This window comes from Canis lupus, chromosome 22 (genome assembly GCF_011100685.1).
Source record: "Canis lupus familiaris isolate Mischka breed German Shepherd chromosome 22, alternate assembly UU_Cfam_GSD_1.0, whole genome shotgun sequence".
Lineage (NCBI taxonomy): Eukaryota > Metazoa > Chordata > Mammalia > Carnivora > Canidae > Canis > Canis lupus.
In genome coordinates this window covers 41,876,291-41,904,026 of record NC_049243.1, presented here as the reverse complement: position 1 = coordinate 41,904,026, position 27,736 = coordinate 41,876,291, and the positions used below count along the sequence as shown (strand labels likewise).

The window sequence follows — 27,736 nt, the reverse complement described above, 5'->3', positions numbered from 1 at the left end:
GATGTTGTATAGACAGAGAATTGAGTTTCATACATGATTTTTAAAGAAATCAGCAACTAGCTATAACTATTAATTAGATCCCTTGGGATTTTTCATGTTGAGAAGCATCACCTACATATAAATTTTTTTGTTTGTTTCTTTCTAATTTACATATCTTTGATTTTCCTATTTTGCTTTACTCAGCTGCCTCAACTGGATGGAGTTCAAAGTCAAGTGTTTATCTTGTACTTGAATTTCGAGGAATTACTTTTGAATTTTACACATTAATAATATTGGCTTTATATGTTTCATAAATACAACTTATAAGATTAAAGAAGTTCTTTTCTATTATGCTAATAAATTTTTAAGAATTATATATCAGTATATTTATCAAATTCTTTTCCTACATTAATTGAATTATGGAATGCCATTCTCCCAATCATTTAATATGTTGAATTACATTGATTTGCTAATATAAAATAAAATTTTCATTTTTTTAACAAATATGATTTTCTCACACAAAACAGTACCATTTACTGTAACTTCAAAAAGGTGAAATAGTGAGGTATAAATTTAACGAAATGTGTGCAAGATCTATATGCTGAAAACACTGTTAAATCAAAATGTGCATCAATTGGAAGACTCAGATGTCCCAATTCTCCCCCAAATGATCTACAAATTAAACACAAATCCAGTCAAAATTCAAGCAATAATCTTTGTAGATACAGACAAGCTGATTCTAAAATTTACACGGAAAAGTAAAAAAATTAAAGCAGCAAAAAGTTTAGAAGAAGGAAAACAAAGTTTAAAGAATCAGACTAATACGTTCTGAGATTTATTGTAAGGATGCACTAATGAAACAATGTCATATCAGTGAAAGGATAGACACTTAAATCAATGGAACATAATGCAGAAATAAACCCACAAAACTATGATCAATTGATTTCTAAAAGTTGCAAATAATATGCAATGGAGAAAAAGTCTTTCCTAGAAATAATGCCGGAATAATTAGATATCCACATCAAGAAAAAAAGAAAAAAAGAATCTTGACCTATACCTTATAATGTTATATTAAAATTAACTCAAAATGGATCGATGGAAAAAATAAATAGAATAATTATTGGCTGGGTGGAAGACCTTCCTCTGCCCTATGGTCTTTCTAACTGGACTTAGAATTAAGTTGCCATGAGACAGATAGGTGAAAATTAGATTTCATAGGCTTATGTATGGAGAATCCACAGACACAAAATTCCAAAGACAATTAGGTCACAGGAATCTTGTGGGAGATAAGAAGAGGGTAGGGTCCTGAGGATACAAAGGAGGGAAAGCTCATTCCCAAGAAGGTGAAAGATGTTTGGAAAAATCAGCTTGCCCTTTTATGCAGGTAAGTTCCTTAGGAAAAGGACAGTCTCTGTTAATAGATCTCTTCCTATTACAGGCTCTTCCAGTGTAAATTCAGGCAGTTGAGGGGGAGACAGCATTTCCTCCAGCTTCTGGACTTTGATTAATTTTAACTCAAAATAATCTTTGTGCCAAAGTTGCCCGTCTTGAGGTGGCCTGCTCTGGGCCCCTACAATATAAAATATATGACTGTAAAACTCTTAGAAGGTAACATGAGAGAATCTTCTTGACCTTGGATTAGATGAAGACTTTTTGATATGATACCAAATCCATGTTTTAAAACAAAAACGATATTAATACATTGGAATTCATCACAAGTAAACACTGTCACTTTGTGGAAAACACTGTTATAAAAATGAAAAAACAAACCACTGACTGGGAGGAGATATTTTTAATTTAAACATCCCAAAAGTATTGTTTCTAGGTGTATAAAGAACTAAATAAACTCACCAATAAGAAAAAATAAATGCAGTTAGAAGTGGGTAAGTTATTTGAAAATGCATTTCACCAAAGAATAAATACATTTGAAAAGATCCTGAACAATCAGTAATATATAAATATATAATAAATTAATAAACAACACTTTCTCCCTTTTTCTCTCATTCCATTTGTTTTCTCTTTCATCCTTTTTTCCTTTCTGTGTAATTTTCATTCCTGCTTTGATCATTCTTGACAGAAAAATGATTTAATATATTTTGAATTAATTGAAATCCTTCTGATAGAAAGAGCTATGCAGGGAATGAATTTTTAATAGTGATACTTATTCAAATAAAAAAAATACCTTTTCAAAGCCAAGTGTGTGTTTATTTAAAAACTGACAAGAGATTAACATGTGTTACTGTTCTTTCCTTTCCTTCTTTGACACTTTGCTCTACATACTCTTTGTCTCTCCTTTCATTTTATGAAAAGTTATCTCATCCAATTTATCATGACTTATCTTCCTCTTTTTTTTTAATTTTATCTATTTATTCATGAGAGACACAGAGAGGGTCAGAGACATAAGCAGAGGGAGGAGAAGCAGGCTCCACACAGGGAGCCTGATGCGGGCCTCGATTCCGGTACTCTAGGATCATGTCCTGAGCTGAAGGCAGACGCTCAACTGCTGAGACACCCAGGCATCCCCATGGCTTATTTTCCATCCCTCCTCAACAAAAGGTGTCCTTTTTCCCAAATGTACTAAGTTGTTTGTTCATTATATAAAAATAAAAACATACGAAACTAACCAAATTCCATTCTGATTCTTCTTACACTATAATATTATCTCACTGCTAAAATGTATATATGTTATCTTACTCCTTATCACTAATTTTCTCACTAATATTTTCAAAGAAACTTTAATTGTTTTAATCACCCTTTGAATCCTCAATTCTCTTGATTTCAACTTCCTGTTTCCCCACCTCCCACACAGACCTGGTTTTTTATATAGGCCCTTATTTCTTTCTGGCTGTTTGGACTTCAAAAATTTACTTAAATGTCAAAATCCTGATTTTTTTTTAATCTCTAAGTGATCATAACACCACTATCTTAAAATGGAGTTGAGCTAATGTATAAATGTATTTGGTTACACAGTACAAGTTTGACAAAGGTTAAGTGTTCAATCCGATTATTATTTTCATGATGATAAATATTAATGTTATTATACACACTTTTAAGTAACATTCAATTAGATAAAATTCAAAGTGATTTGAAACACATAAATTTCTTTGCCCCCATTTCTTTTAATCCTCCAGGGCTTTGCTAGGCTCTACCCTCAGGCAAAAATATCTTTTGCTTTGAAGTTCATTTTATTACATTATACCTCCCTGGATTTATTAGTGTGGCCTATTAATGTTTAGGTTATTTCTTTTCATTTATTAAGGCCTTTCTATAAGATATTCTCTTTCTTCTCTAACTTCTTTCCAGAATTCCTAACGTCTGCGGAATGGACAAAAGCTAACCCATCCTCAATCCTGGATTCCTCTTTAAAACAGTGCAGCAAAAAAAAAAAAAAAAATAAATAATAAATAAAATAAAACAGTGCAGCAAAAAAAAAAAAAAAAATTAAAAAAAAATAAAACAGTGCAGCAAGAGGGAAGGGGTGAGGGGATGGGCAAAATGAGTGAATGGAAGTGGGAGGTATAGGTTTCCAGTTATGGAATGCATAAATTATGGGGATGAAAGGCGCAGCATAGAGAACACAGTCAATGATATTGTAATAATGTATGGTGACAGATGGTAGCTACTCTTGTGGTAAGCATAGCATAATGTTTAAACTTGTCAAATCACTATGTGGTACACCGGCAATCAATGTAACATTATGTGTTGACTATACTTAAATTAAAAATGCATTATGGGTGCCTAGGTGGTAGAGCCGGTTGGATGTCCAACTCTTGGTTTTGATTTCGGTAGTAATCTAATGATTGTGGGATCCAGCCCCAAGTCAGGCTTCGAGGTCAGCATGGAGCCCACATGAGTTTCTCTCTCCTCTCCCTCTGGTCCTCTTGGCTCTTTCTCTCTCTAAAATAAATAAATAAAACCTTTAAAACATGCATTAAATCCCATATATTAATAAATAAAACAATATGGGAAGTGATTGACCCTAATCAATTTCAGCAACACATCAATAATGCTATACATCAAAATAGTTTTCCACACTGTAATAATATTCCTCATTAGCTAATTCCTCCATCCATTTTTTTTTAAGATTTTATTTATTTATTCATGAGAGATACAGAGAGAGAGAGGCAGAGACACAGGCAGAGGGAGAAGCAGGCTCCATGCAGGGACCCCAACATGGGACATGATCCCAGGTCTCCAGGATCATGCCCTGGGCTGAAGGGGGTGCTAAATTGCTGAGGCACCCTGGCTGCCCTCTCCCATCGATTTTTAAAAATCTTTCCCTTAAGCAAGTTTGACCATATCTTAATCTCTCCTTTTCTTACTTTCTATTTATCCAATATATCCACTTTCTTCTCTGCATGGGTTAATACCCCTGCTTCATGGCTGCAATATTTTTTTCTAGCAGAACACTCAATGTGCTTATCTCTTTTTCCATTTCCTCTATCTTCTTCAAAACCCATGAACTTTATTATATTAAGACCTTTTCATTAAAAAAAAATTCTCTTATTTTAGGATGCCTGGGTGGCTCAGTGGTTAAGCGTCTGCCTTCAGCCCAGGGTGTGATGCTGGGGTCCCTGGATCGATTCCCGCATCGGGCTCCCGGCATGGAGCCTGCTTCTCCCTCTGCTTGTGACTCTGCCCCTCTCTCTCTCTCTCTGTGTGTCTCTCATGAATAAATAATTAAAATCTTTAAAAAAAAAATTAAAAAACTCCCTTATTTGTATATCTTTAAACATGTATTTCTTAAATATTTCTCAAATATTTTAACGATTTTCAAATATTTCTCAACCACCTTTATGATGGATTTTGGTTGTGCTTGGCTTGTTTGCTCTTAAACAACACTTATTACTTTCATATTTTTTTAAGTTTTATTTATTTTTTTAACATTTATTTATTTGAGAGAGAGAGAATGCAAGGGTTGGGGAGGGAGAAAGAATCTCAAGCAAATTCCATGCTAAGCACAAGTGGGGAAGAGTAGAGCGAGAAGAAGAGAGAGAATCTTTTTTGTTTTTTTAAAGATTTTATTTATTCATTAATGAGAGAGAGAGAGAGAGAGAGAGAGAAACAGAGTCACAGGCAGAGGGAGAAGCAGGCTCCATGCAGGGAGCCTGATGTGGGACTCGATCTTGGGTCTCCAGGATCAGGCCCTGGGCCAAAGGCGGTGCTAAACCGCAGAGCCACCCGGGCTGCCCCCCCCCCCCTTTTTTAAAGATTTTATTTATTTGAGAGGGAGAGTATAAGCAAGAGAATGAGAGCACAGGAGCAGAGTAGGAGGGGCAGAGGGAAAAGCAGACTCTCTGGTGTGCAGGGAGCCCGACGTGGGGCTCTATCCCAGGATCCCAGTATTATAACCTGAGTGGCAGGCAGCCACTTAACTGACTGAAACATCCACATGCTGCAGAGAGAGAGAATTTTAAGCAGGCTCCACACTCAGCACAGAGCCCAAGTTGGGGCTTGATCTCACCACCCTGAGACCATCACTTATGCTGAAACCAAGAGTGGCATGCTTAACCAACTGTGCCACCCAGGCTCCCCTCAGATTAAGTTTTGAACACAGTTTGAAAACATATCCCCAGTCAGTGTTTATTTTTAATTATTATAAGAGGCAATTAAACTTTGCACTATACTTTCCCCCTCCTTTCAAACATTCTTTGACTTGATGACCTAGCCTCCTACTATTGAGAAATAATTGAGACTATATGTCGTCAATTCCCTTAACTATCTACTTTCTCCACTAATAGATTTCCTCTTTCCTCTTTTCCTTCAGTTTAAGTGGAATTGATGTATCTCTTCTAATCTGCACATAATTGTTTTATCTCTGCTCATGGCTTCATCCTGTCCTATGGTTTTTGAATGGGCCTAGCTCTATCAGCATTCTTTCTCTTTAGTGGTACCAACTTTTTTTCTCCTGAATCTTTATTGCAAATATATAATAATACTAAAATCTCTTCCATCACAAAAACTAAACAGACTAACAAAATCATCAAACCACCAACCTCTCCATTGAGAGTTAAATTCTAGACAATGATACAGCTCTCCTTCTAACTTTACAAGTAAAGTTTCTAGAAATAATGCTTTATGCTCACCGACTTTACTTTCTCACTTTTTTGTATATTCATCCATCTGGCTCCAACATTTATTTTACTCTGAAACTGCTCTTATATAGGCCAACAGGCCAGATGGTCCTGAAAACATACTATGAGCTAATAATGCTGAGAAAGATCTGAGATTTTTTTTTTCAATTTTGAAAGGTGTGAAGACTATCAGAATCGGAAACACTGTATAAGATCACTTTCCATTTTATAGGCAAGGCTCTGGCAAAATTCAGAATCTTCAATATATGTCAATCTCATGTGCGCAATAGCTACTTGAAATCAATTTTTGGTTTTGTTTTTGTGATTGCACATCTGGCTACATGGTTGAAAACTTGTTTACTTCAGTGAAAAACAAGTAGAGACAGAATTAAAATACAGTATCAGTCAAAATAATCATCAGAGTTATACAATGACTCTAATTCCTTGACCCAAAGTTGTTTTTTTTTTTTTTTTTTCCCAAAGATTTTATTTATTTATTCATGAGAGACACACACAGAGAGAGGCAGACATAGGCAGAGGGAGAAGCAGGCTCCATGCAGGGAGTCCTGATGTAGAACTTGATCCCAGGACTCCAGGATCATGCCCTGAGCCAAAGGCAGGTGCTAAACCACTGAGCCACCCAGGTGTCCCTGACCTAAAGTTTTAAAAGAATTATGATAAACTATCTTGCAACATAAGGAGAAATGGTGATTTATTGAAAGCCATAATGTTATCACTCCAAAGAGCACTTAACTGAAGCAGGTTTAATTTTGATGATAGGCTATAGATGCAACCCTTTTTATGTAACTCTTTTTTATGTAAATTTGGAAAATATTTTAAGGCTAATTATATGAGTATTTAGAAATAAGACATTCATACATTTCTAAAGGTAGAATAAATTGGTACCAAATTCCCTGAAGGACATTTCTTAATAATAATAATATTTAGCTTTGGTTTTAAAAGAATTATACTATTTTTGGAAGGTGTTTAGTTGTATATAATGTGAAAATTGAAAACAATCTAAAATCCATGAGTAGGTGTGATGCTAAGTAAATGTACAATGGCATACATAATTGGAGGCCATGAATGATTCTATAGTATCAAATTATATACTACTTAGAAAATATATTTCCAACAGAAGATTTAAATGACATAATAGTTTACAAAATGGCATATATCATAGGATTCCAATTTTATAAATTAAATATAATATCTGATCTATTCACTCAGAAGTCTGAAATAATTTGTAATTATTGATCTTGTTTATTTTTTGGTGGTGGGATTATGAATAATTTTTGCTTTTTGTAAACCTAAATATCCTAATTCTAAAATAAAATACAATATATTCATATAAGGCAATTTTCTGAGGAAATATTGAAATTGTTACTTGCATTCAATCACCTACAATTTAACAAAGAGGTGAATTCTACATATGACCATGTCTCAGAAGAAAATCTATCAAACTATCTATTATATTTCACAGGTGGTGATACATAAATTATACTAGAGACCATAACAGATTGTCAGTCCAGATGTTATTCAAACATTGTGATTAGCCTCATGCCTTTAAAGTCATTGGGTCAAAAATATGCACATTTCAGCACACATGTCTATTTAAAGTAATTTGGACATTTGAACTATTTACTTTTAAAATCTGGACATATTTTCTGTTCCTATGTAAGGGTTTGATGTATTTGTTACTACTCTTGACACTTTATACATATTCTCATAACTTTTATCATCTAGTTATAGTTTAAGGAACATGTATTTGTTTTAAAATAGTATCTCTATTTTTAGGATTCATGTAAGATGATCAAATTCCATTATTCAAGAATTAAACGAAATTCCCTAGATATAGATAATAGTTTTAAGAAAAATAAAAGGAGAGAAAAACTGAAGCAGACTCTATGTTGAGTGCAGAGCCCAACACGGGGTTTGATCTCACCACCCTGAGATCACCACCTGAGCCAAAACTAAGAGTCAGAGACTTAACCAATTAAACCACCCAGGTGCCCCAAGCATGTTCATTTTAAAAATTTCATAGAATTACACACTTTTAAATGTCAAAGAAACATTAACCTATTTAAGTTAAATAGATCTTTTTTTTTTCCTAGTTGAAACTATATAGAACTTACTGGTACAATCAATATTATTTAGTTTATTTTGTTATTTTGATAAAATCCTTTCTATAATATTAACCATAAATCTATAATATTGGTAGAAATCCAAAGTCCAGGTAAATGAAGAAATTATCAATCTTTAAGGAAAGAATATCTAAGAGTTCAGAGAAACCAATAGTTTTTAATTAGCATACTTAGTCTACTCAATATTCCAATGAACAAGTATGAAAAGAAAGTGAGCAATACAATGCTATGGAGCCTGCCAAAACTATTTAAGATCCTTGTTACTTTTACATTTGACCCTCCACTTTAAATTCCAAATGACACTTGATTTTGAACTATCAAAAAATAGATTCACAGAACAGAGAAAGTACACTTTTAAATACTCTGCTAATTTAGAAGTGAAAGAAAATTAATTGAAATGATCCAACACTTTACAATAAAGTTCAGTGCCTTCAATGGGAAGACTTGCAAACAGTTCTGTGTTAACAACTTGTCTTGTTTCTAAAATTAATTGCCTTCAGCTGTATTAACAATAGAGTATGATCAAGTAACATGAAGGCTTTGGACAGATCAATAATAAAGGCATCCTAATTTATCCTTCCTTCACCACCATCACCACAAGATTAATAAGTTTCAAAAGAGCCAGTTGAATGAAGTCTTTAGCCTAAAATTGCTGCTAAAACATTATCCAAATACAAAGCACAAACAGCTCCTCAAATTGCTAAACCAATCAGGCAAAAGTAACAAAGACTTAGCAGTAGGGGGAAGGGGCATTTGCAAACACACATTTCTTATGCATCTGCTATAAAATGCTATAATCCCTAAGAGCCTGAATTGTCTTTTGCATATGCAAGACTCAAGGAAGTCAACAAAAATAGAGAAATTAGTGGCTTGGTGGCCAAAGATTTTGTTGTACAAAGAACCATAATGGTTTGTCTTCATTTTCATCTTTTTCTTACATAATCCTTTCTGTAATAATAAGAACCAGAGCTTTATAAAAAGTTTGATGATGCAAATGCTACATTAAGAAAATAATCCAATTAAACATGCACTGAGCCTACTCTATCCAGCTCTTGATATATGCAGACAAATATATATAAATTCATGAAAAGCTCTATAAATAAAACATTTCTGATAAATTATGGCTTTAGGAACGTCTGTTTCAAAAAAAAAAAAAAAGTAGCATTTCACAAGAGGTTAGGAGAGCATTTTCCTAGTCCTATATTTGCCTAAGAAAAGTTCTCTGATCTTAGGTAAACACTTGGTGCAATATATCTCTTATGGGTATTTATTGCTCTTTAATTATATGATACTAACTATAATCTCATCAGAGAACAGGAAGGGAAAGCAGTTCAGTGACTCATTGTTCCAGCATGTTCAACTGTTAGATCTCCTATAACTATTTGGTGATATAAAAGCAATATACATGTATATCTATACATACATAGAGAGAAATTTAATTTTTCATTTTAATATGTGTATATTTCATTTTGTACAATGTAAGTCTCTTAGGTTATTCTACTTTTCCAGACTAAAGAAATGATGTATATGATCAGAATGGACATTGTTTCTGAAAATTTTAGAATATACTAAATTACTAAACTTAGCCTTGTTTTGTTATGAGAGTATTTTCAGTGGTTATTCATGTTTAAAATCATTCTAAAACACAAATTCCCTTTTCTATAAAATGACTCTTTATTGAATTTAGTATTCCAAATTTGGACTTAGAATGCAAAGATTATAAAAATAATATATACTCGAAAAGTAATTAAATATATGGAGGTTGAATTTGAAGTCTAATGTTTAAGAAAACATAACTGGAGATTATAATTCATTTCCAATATTACTTTGCTCTCTTGCATTTATTAAAATTATTTTTATATAATTTAGTAGAATAAATCCCGAGTTTTTATAATTTACTGAAAGATCTCTAGCTCAAATATCATCTCCCTATATACTTATTTATCTATTATTAAAAACTAAGCATTAATGAAGAAAATTGAATTTATCATTCAGAATTGAATTATTCATTAGAGATATTTACATAAAGATAAAAATATTGATGAATTGATTCCAAATGAAAAACCTCAAACTTGAAAAAGGAACATTTAGAGAGATTTAGAGCAAACTGATAATGAATAATAGGATGTGCTAAAAGGTATTATTGTAGTCATCTTAAGGGCATGACCTAGAGATAAATTCATATTAAAATATATAAAAGTTCTATACTCCATTTGCTCAGGTAGTAGACAAGCCACTCTATCAGAAATACTTTTACAATGCCATTATTATATTATTAAATGACTTTTTAAAAATGTCAATGCTAGCCAAAAATGATCAAATGAGGAAAGATTGACTTTGACACCTTTGTACTTCTCCCTATACCATCTTGTAATGCTAGCTGAATGGGAACATACAGAGGAGGTTGCTGGTATGCAAAGCAGTGTCTGGCTCTGACTGAATTGACAGGACAATTCTGTGGACCAGAAATTCAGTCATTTGAAACAATTCTCTTTCTTCCCTTCCAAATGACTTATACCTTATAGTGATCCATATCTCCCAGTCTCCAACCAAGCACCACTTCTTCCCTTGTATATATTATCCTCTGCCCCCATTGCCTTCCCTCTGTTCTTTGAAACATTTACTAGGAATCCCATCCACCTGATAGGTAGTGCCAATGCTGAGTTTATAGCACCCTGAAAGCAACAATGGACATATTACTTCTTCAAGTCATTTTTTTGAAAAATTTTCTACCAGGACGCCTGGGTGGCTCAATGGTTGAACGTCTGCCTTGGGCTCAGGGCATGACCCTTGGTCCCAGATGGAGTCCCCAGATCCAGCTCCCCATAGGGAGCCTGCTTCCCTCTCTGCCTATGTCTCTGCCTCTCTCTGTGTCTCTCATGAATAAATAAATAAAATCTTAAAAAAAAAGAAAAGTTTTCTACCTATTTATAGGCCCTATCAGCCATTTTTTCACAATGAAAAATAAAAACAATAAATTCAATTAAGTAACACTTAATATAGTCTCTAAATAGAAAATACAAGACAAATCTACCATCATTGTCTCAGTTATTCAATTGGTTCCACTTATAAAAACAGTATCAGTTTCCTACTGATATATAAAATAACTCTTCTGATCCATGAAATGTAAATGATTGGTCAGGATAATACTGCTACAAAACGCTACGAGATTCGACACAGGTAAGTATTTTGAAAAATGGTGATTTGAAAAAAAAGAAAAAAATAATAATTTGAAAATTCATTATAAAATTGAGCATGATTATACATAGTATATATATATCATGTACTATATATATATATATATATATACTACTTTGATCTTAATTAGATGTGCTGTAATGTAATAATAGACTGCACTATAAGAAATGAATTCAGTGAACTCTTCATATCTTCCAGAGCTTTTAATATAATTATTTTACCAGAAATAATACTGGAAGACTTAGTTCACAAATCCTTTATTATATAGTTCTCAATGTATGGCTAACACCCAAATGCATAACAGAGAGGTCTCAATCTATATCACTACTTATATTAATGATAGCTAAATATCCCTTGGTGCTTAAGTCAGGTACCATACTAGATTATTGAAAGTCTAACTCAACTAATTCAGGCAGGTTTAGGAAATGGGATAATGAAGAGGAGGACTGAAGAATAAACAGGCATTTGTTAGAACCAGCTCTTTTTGATTAGAAGCATCTTTCTAGCATGAAACACATTTTCTAAAGAGTCAGCCTTTAAGTATACGGATAAGTGGAAGTGGTTATGACAAAAATGAGATAAAATAGCAAGGAGAAAAAGGAAAATGGAATGAACAGAAGTAAGCCATTCTCCTTTAGGACATTGACCAATTTGACCACGTTTTTTAGGCTTCTATCAAGACACTGGCCCCTGTTTCGTTTGGAGGCACTTTGACCATTTCAGTTTCTCCTCCTGGTTATCGGCCTGTCCCTTTACCTGTCTCCCACTCTGTAGCCATTCCTTAGAGTCATAGTATTGTCTGTGGTAGTACTATGGTTCTGCCTCAAACCACATTTCTAGATAAATAAAGCTCTTATGTTTGTGACTATATTACATATTGCCTCTTTATAAGTCCCTTCTCTTCTTCCTTTCTTTTTGTATTTAAGACTTGGGCAGTTCAATGCTTTTAATCCCTTCTCCCTTCCCCCATTTTAAAAAGAGTCTCGTAAATGTTGAATCTGACTATAAAGTCTTTTTAAAAGTTTTTTATTTGAAAAAGAATTTGAACATACATCAGACATATGCTCATAAGAAGTCTGTACGACTAATTTTTCTGTAAATTTCCACGGGCTAGTAACTCTAGGTGACCTTTCATGCAGGTTGGCAGTATCTGCTTCTCCTATGGTAAGAGCTTTGTTCACTATTATCTCAGTCTCCCTATTACTTACCTTCTTGGCTGCTCTACTCATTTTCTTTGTTAACTGTTCTGTGGTGGCATTTGATACTGTATTCTTGTAATAAGCTACGAAGCATTGTGTTAAGGAGCTATAGATGGACTAATGAGTTGATATTCAATAAACAGGTAACCTCTCTTGGAAGACAAGCAGAAACCAACCAGTTGTTCACCAATATCTGTATTTTCTCTTCTTTGACAGACTTCTAGTTTACATTTCCAAAATCCTTTGCAGTTAGGTAGGGCTGTGTGATGCGTTCTCACCAGTGGTATACAAAAAAAAAAAAAATGATGAAGCCTTTCCTAGACTTGGGCTCTAAAGTCTCCCTGACATCTTTCAAATTCTTTCTTTCTTTATCTGAATGCAAACAATTAAGTGGAGATTTCTGAATATTTAAACATGCCAGAGCTTTGAGATGGAAAGGGCCAGTGTCCTTGATTGACTGCATAGAACAGCAATTACTCCTTACCTGCATTGTAATATGTCATGAGATAGGCACAAAACTTTACTGATATAAGCCATGAGGAATTATTGGTTATTTGTAAGAGAAGTTAAATTATCCTGATTAGTGCAACTGCACTACATGGAAAGTCTAATTTATAATAATTGTTATAATGTTAGATAACCGATTTTTTTCCCTTACACTTACAGCTTTTTGTAATTACCAATGAATGGCATGAGTTATTTTTAAGAGCTTTGCTTGTCTCTTGGAAACTTTATTCTTCTTGATTTCTCTGTTTCTTATTTTCAAATCAAGGAATGGTATTTTAATATGTTGATATGACATTTAAATCAAATTGAAAGAGATCTATATGTATTACCAATAAATTAGACATGTAATTTTCTGTCCAAGCTAGGACACTTAAAAGTAAAAAATTGGGCAGTCCCGGTGGCACAGCGGTTTAGCGCCGCCTGCAGCCCACGGTGTGATCCTGGAGACCAGGGATCGAGTCCCACATCTGGCTCCCTGCATGGAGCCTGCTTCTCCCTCTGCCTGTGTCTCTGCCTCTCTCTCTCTCTCTCTCACTCTGTATCTCTCATGAGTAAATAAAATAAAATCTTTAAAAAAAGAAAAAAAGGCTACAATATTAAAAAAAAGTAAAAAATTTGCTAAAAATGATTGAAATACAAATTTATAACAAATTGTAAAGCAAGAATACTGTAAAATATTAATTTTACGATAACAAATTGGTTTATTAGATAGGTATTTGTAAAAACTTTTCGATTTCTTTTAGCTTTTAAAAATAAAATTCTTTATAAAAAGTATAAAGCAATATATACATACATGTCAGCAAAATTTTAAAAATAACTATTTTATATTGATTATCTAAACAAAAATAAGCAAATCAGAAAACTTATTCTTGTCACATATTTACATACTTTAATCACTTTACTAGCCCTATGAGTCTCTAATATCAAGTGATTTATACATTTTTGAATCATGGTATCTTTTCAACAAAGTATTAACATTAAATTTTTTTAAGTTTTATTTATTCATGAGAGACACAGAGAGAGCGAGAGAGAGAGAGAGAGGCAGAGACACAGGCAGAGGGAGAAGCAGGCTCAATGCAGGGAGCCTGACCTGGGACTTGATCCCTGGACTTGAGTATCACACCCTGGACTGAAGGCAGTGCTCAACCGCTGAGCCACCCGGGCTGCCCACATTTTAAATTTTTTAAATCAATTTGATCATGATCTCTATCACAATTGATTTGTATGCTTAATTAATTAAAAACATTTGCCACATTCAATTTAGTCTTAATCTTAGATTAGAATATTTTTAATTGTGAGAAAGCTCAGGTAAAATGCTGGTAAGAAAAGAATAGTATTTGGGCACCTGGGTGGCTCAGTCAGTTAAGTGGCTGCCTTAGGCTCAGGTCATAATCCCAGGGTCATGGAATCCAGCTCCGCTTTGGGCTCCCAGCTCAGTGGGGAGTCTGCTTCTCCCTCTTCCTCTGCCACTTTCCCTTGTTGTATGTACTCTCTCTCAAGTAAATAAAATCTTAAAAAAAAATAGTATCAATGTTTTTCACTATTCAAATATGAAAATATTGCAGCCCAAATATAGAATAGCTACTACTCTCCTTTGCCTGTGAATTCCAGAGTATCTTTTCTTTGGTAAATATTTACATGAGAAAAAAGCCATTCTATTAGCTCTTTCTTGTTTCAAGCTTTGTTTTAAATAACTGCAATATCCTAAAAGGTTAAAAGGATTAGATTTTAGTTCTCCATCCACTGAATATTTTATTAAAATTTCTACCTGATTTCAAATAAATTTTAACTAAAATATAAAGTGGTGCTTTAAAAAATAATTAAAACCACCCTGGGTTCTTAAAGGCGATTTCTAAAAGGTTTTCCAAAGGTCAGATATTTCTTAAATACAACTGATAATGGGCACTAGAAGATAAAGATGTAATATAATGCAGAAATTCAAGAGCTACATAACTAAAAACATTAATCAGTTACATTAAATCCTTATGTGGGGATGCCTGGGTGGCTCAGCGGTTAAGCATCTGCCTTTGGACCAGGGCATGATCCTGGAGTCCCAGGATCGAGTCGCACATCAGGCTCCCTGCATGGAGCCTGCTTCTCCCTCTGCCTATGTCTTTCTCTCTCTCTCTGTCTCTCATGAATAAATAAATAAAATCCTTAAAAAAAAAAAAAAAACTGTGTGTACCTGCATGTGTGTATATATATGTAGCATATGTTACATTTTGATAGCTACAGCTTCTATTACAATTGCTGAAATATGAATTTATTTGAATGTAATAATAAATTATGTCTATGCCTTGAAACTTATTTCTAATATACTTTGTACTCCATATGTTTTTAAGTTTATTAAGGATCATTTTTTAAAATATGATACTCTGTCCCACTGAAATTTATCATTAATATTGACTTTATAGTAGCATTAACTAATGTTTGATGTTTAATATTTGACAAAATGAACTTCTAATAGCTTCATTCTGATTTCATAAATTGGATGAAAATATGCAAGCTATATAAAATGTTAGGTAACTTCTTATATAAAGTATCTGATGGCATTGCTATAAAACTGGAATAATTTCATTATCTATGAAGGATTTTCTGATGACACAACTAACATATTGACTATTTTTCATGATGTATAAGAAAAATTAGGGACGCCTGAGTGGCTCAGTGGTTGAGCGTCTGCCTTTGGCCCAGGGTGTGATCCTGGAGTCCTGGGATGGAGTCCCGCATCAGGCTCCGTGCATGGAGCCTGCTTCTCCTCTCTCTACCTGTGTCTCTGCCTCTCTCTCTCTCTCTCTGTGTCTCATGAATAAATAAATAAAATCTTTAAAAAAAAAAAAGAAAAATTGAAGATGAAAATAGAACAAAAGTAATTTTTAAATTATTTATTTATTTATTTATTTATTTATTTATTTATTTATTTATTTATTTATGATAGACACAGAGAGAGAGAGAGGCAGAGACACAGGAGGAGGGAGAAGCAGGCTCCATGCCGGGAGCCCGACACGGGATTCGATCCCAGGCCCCAGGATCGTGCCCTGGGCCAAAGGCAGGCGCCAAACTGCTGAGCTACCCACGGATCCCCAGAACAAAAGTAATTTAAAAAAATCTTTGAGTAAATTTTGTAGCCACTTTTTCATATCAGCTTTAAGTTTATAAAGATAATAATAGAATTTGACCAAAATAATAGGGATAGACAACAGAACTTCAATCAGGTGACAATTTCAAATTTAGTTCTATGGTAAAGAATGATGATTTAATTGCTAAAACTTTTTATTTGAACACATACATCTTCACATATCAACTAGTTTTATCAAGTATTCCTCAGCAGATTTGATACTTTAGACTTCCTTTTTTTAGATTATTTATTTATTTATTCATGAGAGAGAGAGAGAGAGAGAGAGGCAGAGACACAGGCAGACGGAGAAGCAGGCTCCATGCAGGTAGCCCGACATGGGGCTCGATCCTGAGACTCCAGGATCATGCCCTGGGCCAAAGGCAGGCGCTGAACCGCTGAGCCACCCAGGGATCCCTTGACTTCCTGTACTGTATCTTGTCACCATGGTGGGCAGTAAATATTGATCAACATTCTGTGTGGCTACATTATCAATAACAACTTTCTTGGACAATAAAGCATATAACTCAACTTTCCATTAAATGTATATATTTTTTAGTTTATTGCTACCTAATGATTTTAAAAAAATGACACAAAAGCATCCAAATAAAAGCATGACCAAACAATAAATGTAGAGTTGTAAGTTTGAACCATAAATGACAAAATAATTAGTATGACAAAAACATCCATATCAATATGTTCTACTGCATGGCTACTCAAATTCTACATAATGCATATATTTACAATATAATTAACACATGATTTCTCCTTACTCCTAGTGGCTTTTGGTATCTCATAAACATTATCAGGTGCCATGCATGGCACAGCTAGCTATCTGTCAAATCTTCAGCAAAGACAGCCAAGTGAGAGAACATACTTCATGTTATTAGTTAGAATACTATCTTTAAAGAGGTTAGTTCCCTTGGGTCTTGGAAATGTTAGGAAATGAGAACCAGGGTTTTAGTTGTCTTTCAGATTTAAATGCATGTTAGAACTTAGTTCACTACCATGAGTCTCTACCACCATGGGAACAAAGGCAGAAGATGAAAGTACAAAGTGACAATATGCCATACCCATCCTAGATGAATGCAACTATTGATAATAATTTTTAGTAACAAAAAAAAATCATGAACAAATGGTAGATAAACCAGATGGGTCTCAATAATAGTAGGTGTAAACTGGACATATCCCAGGAAAACCAACATTTGGTCACCCATGATATTGACACTTCTTTATCATGGAACCATATTTGAAATTGTCACTTGGTTGGAGTTCTGTTGTCTGTTCTATAATTTTAATCGAGTTTCATAATTATCTTTGTAATCTGAAAGCTGATATGAACCTTAAAGTTCTAGGACAGAAAAATCTCAGTCTGATAGCTACAAATACTGAATGTAAGTATCTGGATGGATTGCCAATCACTATAAAAAAAGTAAATAATCTCATTTTTAATCTAGTTACATTGATGCACATTGAGTCACATAAATTTAATCTGGAATTATAATCATGTAATATTGTTATCATTCAACAGTAAAAAATTTAAAAAATGCTGAAGGTATCACAAAGTAAAACACATTGGATTAAAGACTACTTGAGCATTCAGTTGCTTGTTTAGTGAGGGAGCTGTGAAAATGGAAGAGTATAAACACTAACACAGAGGTCCCTTTGCCATTAACATCTGTGACAGCCACGGTTATTAATATTATAACCGTTTTTCACAGCAGGAATGATTTCAACTTCCATTTTATATTACAACAAATAATTTGGGAAATGATTAATGAGATTTTTAATTATAGATTGAGTTTATCTTAAAACAATCTGTGGCACTACAGCTGGAAAGGATCAAGCTTTAATTACATCCAGGAAAAATTCCACAGTGATGCGAAACACGTCCATTTTAGGGTGCCCAGATCTTCTCTGTGACTGGTTCACCTTCACACTTGGCTGCTTAGCTCTGTTTTTTAGCACATGGTGCTAATGAGTCCACGGTCGTGTTTTCACTCCCCATATGTGCCAGTTAGCTTCATTCTGTTCCAGTGCTACAGATTGTTTTCCTAAACTTGTACTGCTAACCCAAAGATTTCTCCACTCACTCACCAGGGAGATCTGGCAAAAAAGCATGGAAGATTCATCATAAAACTAAAACTACTGCTGATTGCTTAGGGATGAAGATAAGAAGGCTTACTTGGAAAAATCAGTGTATATTCCTTAAAATGGCATGTTAATTCAGAGGCTTTCTCTGACTTCATTAGTTTTACTTTAAAAAAATAATTACTTAAGGGAGACTGCATAGAATAAAAGAACACTAGACTAAGGTTTTAAACCCAGATTTTATTCTGACCATTTTGCCAAAGTAGCTGTAAGACCTTGAACATTATGTAATTAGCCTATGCTCATTATCCTTATTGGAAAAGTCTGAATAGTGCCTCAGATAATTGTCCACCAGACGACCTCTAAGTGTTTATAATTCCATGACTCAAGATGTCAGGCACTGGAAGCATTATTGGACATGAAGCTGGAGGCTGGAAGGGGGACTTGACGTATCTCAAAAACTCAACCTGAGTCTCAGGCAGTTGTTAGTTGTTAGTTGTCAGGATCTCTTGTTGAGCAAAAATGTGCTCCCATTGACATACAGGTGCTTCTGTTTTGTAGAGCTGGCTTTACAGTTTGTTCCTTATAGGAAGTGTGCAATATCAGCCTTCAGGCCAGGGGAATAAATATATGGTATTGGTCTCAATGAATTTGCTCACTAACTATCTTTCTTTTGTTTATCTCAGCAGACTTCTGCCGTAGGCTTAGAATGAATACATTCTTTCTTGTCAAGTCCTGGTAATTATTTTTCACCATAAATAAGCACAGAGCCCTTTTCAGCTATGCATCACCGAATAACTGTCAGAAGACAAGTGCCATGACAAGAAATGTCCCTCCTTAAAATGATTTATTTATTTCTACCCAAAGACACTTTGTTGAGAGGAGAGGTTGACATGATATCTTTCTGCTTCACATAAAAATAGGCTCTTGTTTACTAATCTAGAGAGAAATAAGTAAATCCATATTTAACCTAAGTGCCTATCATAAAGACTTAGGGTTTGTTTTAACAATATAGGCTAGAGACGAATCAGGACTAAAGCAATTGTTACTGAAGAATTTAATTATTACACCTAAAAAGAAACAGTACCCATTGTTAGTTTATTCATAGTAACTATGCCTGGGGTTGGGGTAGACAGAGAATACTTTTATTTATGAATGAATGAATTTCCATGGCTTAGTGTTCATGAGATATAATTTTAAGTATTTTTCCATGGACACTTAGCAGGATATGTAGATAATGCAAATACTTCATTTACTTTTACTCACTTACACACACAGACACACACAGAATATTAAGGGTTATTTATTCTATCCTTTCATTCCATTCCATTGATTCTTGCTCCTGGTTGTATGTAAGAGGTGGACAAGCAGCCTTGCCTTTCTGATTCCACAACTGTTCTTACTCTATATGTTTAAGATTAGGAGACAGAGAAGAATGCCAAAAATCACCTTATTATTGTTTTGGAAGGAAGGGAAGAACCTATTAGAGCCAAGAAAGAAGTAAAAGATGTAAATATGAAAAAAAGGCAGAGTGAAATTTATTATTCTCAGTTGACCTGATTATGTGTGGAGAAAATCTAAAAGAATCACATAAAATTTTTTGAGTCAATAATCAAATTAAGTAAGAGTGCAGGTTAAATTAGTAATCAAAAATCAAGAACTTTTAATATGCAAACTATCATAAGGTAAATAATATTTTGTAAGAAAATACTCTATTTCAATGGCAAAAAAAATACTATAAAGACAGCAGTTCTTCCTTTATTCAAACAATGACAAACCACAGAAGGTAGTTTTTTTTTAATGGCAAAATATGCTAACTTCCTTGTGTAAAACGAATCAGTTTGCCATGAAAATCTGAAAAGTAAGAGTGATAAAGTAACTAGACTCTTAGGTAACAAAATATATATTGAAGCAATAATATATAAAATAAATTTTAAATAATTTATGGACTTTTATTCTTATATTTCTTTTTTAAACAACAATCTGGTTGGCAATAAAACATGTTTAGATTATAAGACATTTTTATGTTTGGGGTATTAAACCTGTGACTATCAACAAAGGTTGTTATTTTCAAATCTTTATGTTACTAATATATCAAAATCAGAGCATGAAGGGCATAAAGTGGCTCTAGGTCATGTTCAGGGACTGTTTAAATGCTTTTTCTTTAGCTGGTAACCCATCACAAAATTAAGAACCAGGTTTAAATAACTACAAAGCCAATTCCAAAATTATATCATTTTGCTCTATTTTGAGAATTGAACACATATTTAGTTGAAAAGTTAGTGGAGATTTAATTAATTTGCCACATTTCTTAAATAAAGCAGATGCTTGTTAACATTTTATGTTGTGTTTTCTTCTTCTATAAGATGGCAATTGTGCACAAGAATTGGAAGAACATATTTGAAAAGGCCTCTTTGCTAACACAAATCACTGCTTTTCTTCCACCCATGCTTCCTTGGTCATCATAAAGCAGGTAGCACCAATGGCAGAAGATAAATAAATACTGAAGACTAACTGTCCCTCACTAATACCCAACAGTTTACCTTGTCCTTGATATTTGGAGAAATAACTCAAACTTAATCTTAAATAGCAGTGTAAGCAATCATATACACTTCAAAAAAGTATGCTAGGAGTCATGTACTTTAAAATTAATTCAGTTAACCAGCAGTTTGATGGTTTTAAATCCAAAATTAGAGAAATGGAAGAAAGGGTAAAACTACTGGAAAAACACAGTAGGGAATGTAAGTAGAGTGTGAAAACTGCTGTGGAACAGATTGCTGTTATAATTAGAGACAACATTTCACTCTCCTTTAAATACGAGTCCCTGGAAATTGCTCTGAGTGAAAGAGAGGGAGACACAGCTGTTTCAGTGTACAGCTGGTGGGAATCACAAAGACCATAGTCAGACATAAACTGGTTGAAAAATAAACCAGCTAAGAAGTAACAGTAACTGTTAGCAGACCTTAGATCAAATATGTATTGTTCTTAATAAAATACAGTAAACTTACCTGAGTTTCAATGGTGAAGAAGATGTCTACCTGCTAAAAAATATATTACATATGTATAATGATTTCTGCAAGTCTTCCATCATATAGAAGTGAAAAGCCTAAATCTAAAAGAATAAGATAGTTGAATATTATAAATTTAATAGGGTTAATTGTAGCTTTAACATTAAATTATGTCTCATATAAATCTTGAGAAAAAGCAACCAAATATTTGGTGATTAATTGAGAGTCTTCTCCCTGTAAAGTCTAAACAACATTGAATGGAGGACTGGGAAGGACATTCCACATGCCCAATTTCTGGGATCACCAGCCCTCTGCATGTTCTCTGGAGGATCACGCATCCTCTATCCTCTCTCTTAATTTGTCTTCCTACATCAATGCCAGACAAATAAAAAATAAAGAATGCATATTCCTTTGGCTTGGAGTTGACCCAAACCTCAGAAATAGCAGAATTCCTCATTTTCTTCTCTCATCTTTTAATTTTATCAAATAATGACATATACATTAGACTTTTCTTCCTTTTCCTTTTCCTCCTCTCCCCCTCCTCCCTCCTCATCTCCTTCTCCTCCTCCTTCTTTGTTTCCACAACATACACAGAACAGTTCCCACCAGAACATTAGCTGTGCAGTTGTACACATAGACCTATCTTCTAGATTTTGCTAGAGAGGCTGTTATGATATTTGTCAAAAACACATTATCCTGTGAGTGTGAGGAATGCCAGAGAGGTGGTAAGTGACTGTGAACTGGCTCTAGGAATCCACAGGTTGGCTGTTTGCCCTTTGTTGATCGTATTAAAAAGCAACCCGGGAAGCCTGATGTACTTGTCTCTACAATGCAGACAATTTTCACTTTTCTTGCCTTTGCTTCATTCTGCCAGGGAAGAAAGGAGTGTAAAGAAGAACAATCTCTCTGATGAGAATCCAGATACTCAAACAGCATTTCTTCTGTGTCCCTTCTCTCTGATTGCTGTTCCATGGAACATTTGCACTTTAGCATTATAAGAAAAGGAGCAGATCTTTTCTTCTAAGTTAGGGACATGTTATGTTTTGCTGGGTATGGTTTAATCAACTATTGTTGATAATAAATGTATTGTACAAGATGTTGTCCCATCTTCCCTTCACTTGCATATTAAGGAGATATTTGACATATCTCAATTTCATGTGTTAATAGTCACTTGTTCGTAAGAGTGTCTTGACTACCTCTTCTGACCAATAAAATGATTCCATCTTTTATTTTGAAAACTATGGAAGAGGCATAAAAAAAAGAATGAAGCCAAGTTACTGATAAAAAAAAAAAAATAGATGTGGAGGGGATCCCTGGGTGGCTCAGCGGTTTAGTGCCTGCCTTCAGCCCAGTTTGTGATCCTGGAGTCCCAGGATGGAGTTTCCACATCAAGCTCCCTGCATGGAGCCTGCTTCTCCCTCTGCCTGTGTCTCTGCCTTCCTCCCTCCCTCTCTCTCTCTCTCTGTGTGTCTCTCATGAATTGAAAAAAAAAAAAAAAAGATGTGGATTACAGTATGAAAACAACATTAGGTCAATATACATGGTGACTCAGATAATTTTTAAAAACAAAAGGCTTTGCTTAAACTTGGGAATTGTTATTAATCAATAAAAATAGAATTTTAGTGCAATTCCTTAGTTGAACTCTGAAACCTCAACTGATATGATATTATATTCTTTAATAACTCCTCATTGTGCTTTAAGTTTATTGATCACATTCAAAATAACTTATCTAATGGCTGTATTTGCCACCAGAAGGATTTCTGCATGAAAACAGAGAAAATGTCTACCTCTAGGGCCCTGAACAGGACCTGCACATACTATATACTAATTAAACACTTCCTGATTTACTAATTATTCATTCATTCACTCATTAACTCCACAGATTTTATTAAACACCTGCCATTATGGAACTTACATAGTATAGTAAAAGATCAGACAATAAAACATGCAAGTAAATCATCCATTTCATTAAAAGGAAAGAAATGTTACAGGTAAAAGAAAAAATGGAACCACTTAAGAAGGATTAAGGATGTTGGCGTTGGGAGTAGGGTAAGAGAGGCCTCATATACTGTGATTAGAACAAATCTGATTTGCACTTGAATTTCTAAATGAAAACTGCTCCAGGCAGAGAAAAAGCAGGAGAACATCTAATATATTCAAGGAACAGAAATTACTTTTGTTGAAATATTATCAAGAATCTAGATGTATTTTTATGTTATCTCCCCTTTCTAAAGAGTCTTTGTATTTGTGGGTTTTTTTTTAGGATGGTTTTGCAGATTACCCATGAATTATTTTCACAGTTATGATGACAGGAATCCAAATACTATCTTTTGACACCACAGATCTGTTTTCCAACAGAGACATTCATTCCTTCCATCTGAAACGACCATGGAGAAAATAGAGTCGAGGTGTAATAGAGCTTAAAATCAACTTTATTAAATTGAATTTCTCCAGAATTGAGAAGACATCTCACTTTTTCTATAGCCTTCAGGTAAACACTTCCAAAGTGGTATTTTAATAACTATTTAAGCACACAAGGACAGCTGTTCAGGTGGTCTCAGAGAGGATGAAAAATTGCATATGTCATCTGCCAGAGCAGATACTAAATTACCTTGGCCTACAGAAACTTTTTATTTGCCTAGAAGGTATTTATTTTCCCACTTGAGGTGTTGGAAAAACAATAGTCTAAACTTCCTATGACAGAAAATATATCAGTGAAAACTCAGCATCGTTTTATTCTTTTATTATATACTGTTACTAGTGACCTAAACTTTCTATGATAGAATATTAGTAAAAATAGCACTGCTTTCATCTTTTACTACATCCTCTGTTACGTTGTTTCTGGGCTTATTGATAGCATAAGCCAAGGATTTGATCTTTTTCTTAATAAGCATTTCTTTAGCATTTCACATCACCTATTCAATCAAAAGAACACATAGTTCACAGAGGTTTAAATTAAGTATTTTCTTCTTGAAGTTTGCTTAATTCATACATAACATGCTATTTTTCTAAGTACTTTTTTTTTTTTTTTTTTTTTACCTGGGGACATTTCAATATAATTAATATATTGAGCTTTAATGGACTGAAAAATAACTAATTGAAAGTATTATTTCTGTATTACATCTAATGTTGAATGTGTGTGAGAGGGATGCCTGGGTGGTTCAGCGATTGAGCCTTTGGCTCTGGGCATGATCCCGGGATCTGGGATCGAGTCCTGCATCAGGCTCTTTGCATGGAGCCTGCTTCTCCCTCAGCCTGTGTCTCTGCCTCTCTATCTCTCTGTGTCTCTCATGAATGAATAAATAAAATCTTAAAAAAAAAATAATGTTTGTGAGAATACCTTGGAAAATTTGTGGTCATTTATGCCAACAGAGGAAAAGGAATGAATACAACAATATAATTATTTTTGTTACTTATGAAAGTCCTTTTAGTGTTACATATAATTCTCTATATAAAGCTAATTTTTCATTTTATATAAAAATATTAACTCACATAGTGATAGTTTGAATTAAGAATAAGGACAAAGCAGTGCACATTCATTAGGATGGCCATCATCAAAATAACAAGTGTTGGTGAAGGTGGGGAGGAACTGAAATACTTGTGCACGGCTGATGGGAATATAAAATGGTACAGCTGGGAAAACAATATGAAATTTTCTCAAAAATTAAAAATAGAATTACCATGTGATCTAGCAGTTACACTTCTAGGTATATATACCTAAAGTAATTGAAAGCAAGGTCTCAAGGAGATATTCGTATGCTCATATATGTAACAGCATTATTCACAAGAACTAGAATGTGGAGGCAGATCAAGTATCCCTTGATGGATGAATGGATAAGCAAAATATATGTACATATAAAATCTGCATACACATAATGGAATATTATTCAGCTTTAAGAAGGTCAGAGATTCTGACAAATGCTACAACATGGATAAAACTTATGGACATTATGCTAAGTGAATAAAGGCAGTCACAAAAAACAGCTATTGTATGATTGTATGATTCTAGGTACTTATATGCAATACCTAGAGTAGCCAAAATTATATAGCTAGAAAGTAGAATGGTAGTTACTGGGGCTGGGGAAAAGGGAGACTGCAGAATTATTGTTTAGTAGGTACAGTGTTTCCATTTTACAAGTTGAAAAGAGTTCTGGAGTTAGATGGTGGTGATGGTAGCACAACACTATGAATGCATTTAATATCACTAAATTGTACATTTCCCATGATAAACACATTGCAGAAAAAAATTTAAAAGTAAAAGCACAGGACCTTGATGTTCTTACCCTGACACTGCTGTCTACTTTTTTTTTTTTTTTTTTTTGCCATCCCTGTTGTACATGCTTCTTAGGTAGTTTTATCCACACTTAATTCTGTCCAAGTTTCAAATTAACATTATATGAACATACTTCATTAGAAATAGCTGCTGAATATCCTACTAATGAATATTTTGTAGGTCCTTTTGTGAGACTTCTTTTTTTTCTGTTAGTTTGATAAAGCTTCAGTGAATTGCTGTGCATAATAGGATCATTTCCTTAGATATACATATATGCAATAATTGAATCAAGGAATATAAACTTAAGGTACCTTTCATAAATTATATGACAAAGTACTGTTTTAGTCTCTATTGCCTTGAGAAAATGAAGTGCTAGTAACAATATATTATCACCTGCATTGGTTATTTTAATTATGTATCCTCTGTGCCTACTGAATTATAAATGTACATCACATTCATTATCAAATAAGATGTGAAATACTTCTCCGTGCTTATTTACTAATTATTTCTTTTATGTCCTTTTCTCACTTTTTTGTTTACAACAATGTATTTGAATCAGCTGACAATGTAATAAAAATACTACCTATAAAAATGGTTAAAATGGTAAATTTTAGATTATATGTATTTTACCATGTTAAAACAATTATAAAAAAATCAGTACAAAAGAATTAGTCTAATTCTAAAATAAACTTTTGATTGAATTGTAAACTCATTGAGTAATATTAAATATCACCAACTGACAAGAATAAGATGCCATTTCTGGTCCCCCAAATCTTAGCATCACACTGACGAATTAGGATCCACACTTCACAAGAAAAATGATGATATTCATAGTGTGACTATATTTGTGTGTGCTTAACTGTGACTAAACTTCATTATGGAAGTATAAATTATGATTATATTTGATAAGTAATCTGATAGTGAAAAAAATACTATAGTCATAAGCACTTTGACAATTTCAAATATTATTCAGGCTTTTTCATTTTTAATGGTTAAAAAAATGGTGTTAAATAAAATGTATATTCCTAAACTGTGCCTAATAAACAAACACCTCCTTGGGAGGAAAAAGTAGGTATGGCCAAGGTCTCATTTAGTATTTATACTATACATATTCAGGGTTACGAATTTTTTTCTTGTAATGATTTTTATTCAGTAAGCATGTTGAAGGAGGTCACTGAGAGGACGTGACCACCAGTTGACCTGTAAGCCCATCTGGGCAATTGGAGGCTCCTCTTGCCCTCCCCTTGGAATGTGCTTTCAGACAACCATTCCAGAGGTGGGAGCAGTTTCAAGGATGCAGCCTTGAGAGACCATGTGTTGCTCTGGACCGTGTGAGGCCCTCTGGACACGTATCTACTGTAGAATCAGTTAAGGCCTCTCCTTATAAACCTTTAAGATGCTGGCAGCAGCCACGGAGATCCCCTGGTCTTGCGGCAGCCTAAGAAAAGCCTCTTAAGCAAGTTCTCTTGCTTGTTGCACCTGCCACCAACCAGTCCGGAGTGGCTGTCTCTGAATGCAGTGACTGCTTGCCCTCTGTGCGCCACCAGGATCACATTTCAGCTGCTGCGCTCCCAAGATGCAGAGCCACAGAGCAGGAGCAAAAGTCTTTCTCTGCAAGCCTTGTATGTGCAGTTTTTAATTGGAGGACTCACAACAGTGTGACAATTTAAACAGTTTTAAAAGACATTATTGTATTTGTCCTCTTATCTTCGGCAACCTAAGAACTGATGAGTTGTATAAATGAACTGTACAAATCCTGTTTGACTTCTTTAGCAGAAAAAAACACTGCTTTGTATTTCCCTCCTCTCATAGAGGATCTGTGTTTTCCACAGTATTCATAGAAAAATTTCAAAATTTCCAGTTAGGTGATCCTTACAGAACTAACGCTATGTTAAAAGCCCACATAAATATGTATTATATAAAATGTTAAAATCTTTTTTTTTCTCCACAAGGGATGAATAAGCAAGTTGGATCATTACCAGTAATCCAGGGGAGCTGCTTTAAGTTGAATATAGACTTAATGAACATGGAGAAGTATTTTTCATATCCTATCTTCACTAAATGAATGATATTGATGAATTTTGTCTTGGAAAAACACATTTATGTGTTCATATAATTCATATAAAATCAATTTTGATATGTGTTTTA

The 27,736-nt window shown here is 33.9% G+C and overlaps 1 long non-coding RNA gene across 1 annotated transcript; it reads left to right on the top strand.

Moving 5' to 3' along the window:
• Positions 1 to 1,244: 1,244 nt before the first annotated feature.
• On the top strand, positions 1,245 to 27,736 carry LOC102157325. The gene is made up of 3 exons (XR_005376070.1): positions 1,245 to 1,363; positions 23,674 to 23,806; positions 27,541 to 27,736. It is a non-coding gene; the product is annotated as an uncharacterized LOC102157325 (long non-coding RNA).